Genomic DNA, 4,142 nt, shown 5'->3' on the forward strand with positions numbered 1-4,142 from the left:
CAACGCCCCACTAGTGGCTAAGAATAGATGCCTCAAGATAATTATTGCCTCTTCATCTACCTTAAAATTAAGAACAATAAAGTCAATAGGTATAATGAATTTATCAACCTTAATGAGGAAATCCTTAATTATTCCATCCAGATATGTAAACATCCCATCTTCCAGCTGCAACACCACGGTGTTTAGTCTCGATTCTCCCAAGCCTAATATTTTAAACAGTGATAGGGGTATCAAATTTATTATTGCCCCTAATTCACTTAGTGCATGGACCTCTTTAATCCTAATTTGAATAAGGATAGAAAATTTTCCCTGATCCTTAAATTTCTTGAGGATTTCTTGTGTCATCATAACACTACACTCTTCAGAGAGTGTTATAGCTCCCATAACCTATAATTTCACCTTTTTAGCCACCACATCCCTCAAGTACTTTTCATAATTAGGCATACTCTAAAAAATATCTACAATAGGTATATTAATATGAAGCTCTCTGAATGTGTCAAAGAACTTTTTGAATATTGCATCATCCTTTCCTTTTATTTACCTCTGAGGGAAGGGTAATGGCAGTATCTTCTTCACTTTCTATTCAACAACTTTTTTTGTCAAGTACTCAGACTTTCTTAAATTTTCAGCAACTCTGTAATTTACTTGTTGGGTCACCATATCAGTATCTACCTCCTTTGTTGCCTTGGGAAGTTCTTCTTACAACTCTTTACAACTTCTTAAGGTGATTTCCATAACCTGCTTTGGATTTTTTGTATTACCTGGCAAACCACCTTGTTGTCTTATATTTAGTACCTATGATAATTGACCCATTGGCAACTCTAAACTTCTTGTGGCTGCTTACTGATTCAGTAAATCTATCTTTTGACTTTTCATATCTGCAAGCAATTATGCTTGCCAGCTAAGAGTTGTTTCAACATCTCTTCCGTGTTGCTCGTTGACTGATTTGATTGGGTATATGGTTGTGAGGCATTCTATTGCTGATTTAGTGGCTAAGTTTGCCACTTTATGTTATAGGTACTATCGTAATTTGGCCTTTAAACATTGCCTACATACATCACAGATTCTAAATTTGAATCACATATGGTAGTCGCATGACTACTATTTCCGCATACTTCACACCAACCTATAGATTGTTAGATGGCATTGACTGTGGCTGCAGGTTATGCTGCTTCCTACTTTATTCTGCTGAAATAAGTGTTGATCAAATTTTTTAAGGTAGAAACCTGTGTTGATAAGGCTATGAAATGGTTTACCTCTAGTACGCCCGCAATTTTTTTCTGTGGTACTTCTAGAATCTGAATGCCATTTTGTATTTCCTTGTGCTATGTGAATCAGTAATGTGTACAACTCATCGTAAGTCAATTCTAGCACTTGACCACCTATGGTTGAATTTAGCTAAATCTTTTTATTATGATCAAGAGCTTCTATAAAAGTATGAGCAAGTACCTCATTAGACTGTTGGTGGTGTGGACACTCCCAAAAAAGATCCTTGAAGCTTTCCCAAGCATGATAAATGTTTTCATCAAGCTTCTATTTGAATCTCACTATCTCATTGTGAAGTCTCACAGTCTTTCCTGATGGAAAAATCTGATGAGGAACTTTCTAGCTAAGTCATCCCATGAAGTAATTGAATTGGCTAGCTCCGCATTAACAAACTTTTAGGTTCCCCCAAAAGTAAATGGGGAAATAATATTAGCCTTACATAATCTGGAGTTACCCTAATAGGAGAGAATATATTAGTAAGCTCAACGAAAGTCTACAAGTGGACTTGTGGATTCTCATGTGAAAGCCCTGCAAATTATCCACTACTGATAAGAAGCTGAACCATATTGTGTTTCAACTCAAAATTCCCCACCCCCCCCAACTGCTGATCTTTGAATAAGGAAAGTCAAGTTCATCGTAAGTGGGATTGCCACTTCCCTAATTATCCTTTGGTATACTTGTTCTTCAACCATTGGAGCAGTATTCTCTTGGTCTTCTTGGATTTAAGGAATTTTGGGGAGAAGGATTTCTTCTCTCCTATGTTGGTGAAAGTCTTGCATGGGTTCAGAGCTTGGTTCTACGAAATCCCAATCCCTTGCTAGCTTATCAACCTAAAAACTTGTTTTCTGTAATAACAAAACCAAGACCAAGCATAAAAACACTAAATAAATCTAAAATTAAAAATAAAATAAACAATTGCCAAAATACAAGTCCACGACAACGGCACCAAAAACTTGACATCGCCCAAGTACACACGTAAGTGTATGTGGTCTACCAAGTAATATAGTGGCCTTTAAGAAAGCTGAGTTATTAATCCCACAAAGACTTGATATGTCAATGAATTGATTTTAGTCTACAATTTAAATTTACTTGATGCCAGAATAATCAAATAAAGAGTATGGAAATTGTAAATTAAATCAAAACAATGCAGAAAGTAAAGGTCTTGAGACAATCAATAAGAGAAAACCAAGGGTTGAAGCACTCTGAACAATCATATTATGCCTTTAAATTTCATTTGTTAACTTAATTATCTTGGTTGTCGATTCATAGGGTTAATTGTGTGATTATGGTTTCCTAACATCTAATCTATTACCTAAGTTGAACCTTACACCTATATAGTTGAGCGAGGATGTAATAGTTCACTTAAGTTCTTGACAAATATCATCCTACATATGAATCAAGTAAGTTATCTAAGTATATCCCTGTCCTAGATACTAATTCAAGTTTCTTATTTTGTAAAGAACCAAGAACTATACTCTGCTTATTTCCATATACTATCACCCTATTCCCTCTTCCACGTTCATAAGGTTGATAATGAATGTATTCTAAGGGTCACAAATCCTTAAAATAGTTACAAAAAGAATAATCAAACAACCAATATTGATAATCAAAGAAAACAAACTTAATCCATAGCAATAATAATCATGTTCTTGGCTTCAACCCCAAAAAAAGGGCGTTTAGCCATACATAATCATAATCGCAATCACAAGGTTATAATTAATGATTAAAAGCATGTATGAACTAATTAAAATTAATAAAAACCTAATTATGAAGTTGTATCATCCCCTTTATCTCCAAAATATGTCAAAATTTGTGTAAAAATGTGATACAACATGTATATATAGCATAAGGGTAAGCCAAGTCCGTGTAGGAGTCAAATTAGCTTTAAACGCCCAAGTATGGAGGGGAGCGTGCACCGCACCCTCTATTAAAATGGAATGGATCATGCGTATCACCCTTAATTGCGCTGGACTAGATAATGTGATGTATGCTAATAGCATGATGCTACTGAAATTTGTCCTCCGAATTTTAGTTAAGTGTTGGTCCCCTTCCTCCTTTAATCCCTTGTCTTGTGGTGTCTTTCCAATAAGTTTCAAGACTCTATATCATCCATATATCATTATATTAATCTTACAAATGATCCTATAATAATACACTATTCGATATGAGGCACAAAAAACACAACATCCATCGCTATCAATAAAAACAAGAGCTTGGACTAGACAAATTTCCATGATCTTTCACTCAATTTTTTGACTCTTTCCTTGACTCAATTGAACTTTTTATACTTATATAAAGTTTTTACACATATAATAACATAATTAAAACAATAAGGAACATGTAGAACACAATTTAATACAACAAGATAGACTAGACAAGTAACTAGCTAAAGGTATAAAGTCTAGTATTCTCTATTGAACTCTAATTGAATCTTTGAAGTATCAAATCACTTAGAATTCACTTTAAACCTTATAAATACATGATTTAACACTTTATTACATATTTATTTCATTATCAACCCATATAGCATAGAATCATCCTCAAAATAAGGCTATAATAACTAGAATAATAACACTAGAATGCATAAAAACACCCATCATTTGTGCACTATAAGGATGGTTTCCTTCAAATGTGCATTTACTACAGCCAGTTGAACAAGGTAACAGTCAAGAATAACTATGCTCTCCCAAGAATAGATAATCTGTTTGACCAGTTACAGGGTCCCAAGTTCTTCTCTAAGATAGATATTTGTTCTAGGTACCATAAGCTTAAGATTAGGTAGGTGGATATCCCTAAGATGGATTTTTGAACTTGGTATGGGCATTTTGATTTCTTGGTGATGTTATTTGGGTTGACTAATGCTCCGACATCATTTA

The 4,142-nt window shown here is 34.2% G+C and overlaps 1 non-coding gene across 1 annotated transcript; it reads left to right on the forward strand.

Annotated features, from left to right (window-relative positions):
* The first annotated feature begins 1,455 nt into the window (after nt 1-1,455).
* LOC124899110 lies at nt 1,456-1,566 on the forward strand. The gene has a single exon (XR_007056247.1). It is a non-coding gene; the product is annotated as a small nucleolar RNA R71 (small nucleolar RNA).
* The last annotated feature ends 2,576 nt before the right edge of the window (nt 1,567-4,142 follow it).

Source organism: Capsicum annuum, chromosome 5 (genome assembly GCF_002878395.1).
Source record: "Capsicum annuum cultivar UCD-10X-F1 chromosome 5, UCD10Xv1.1, whole genome shotgun sequence".
NCBI lineage: Eukaryota > Viridiplantae > Streptophyta > Magnoliopsida > Solanales > Solanaceae > Capsicum > Capsicum annuum.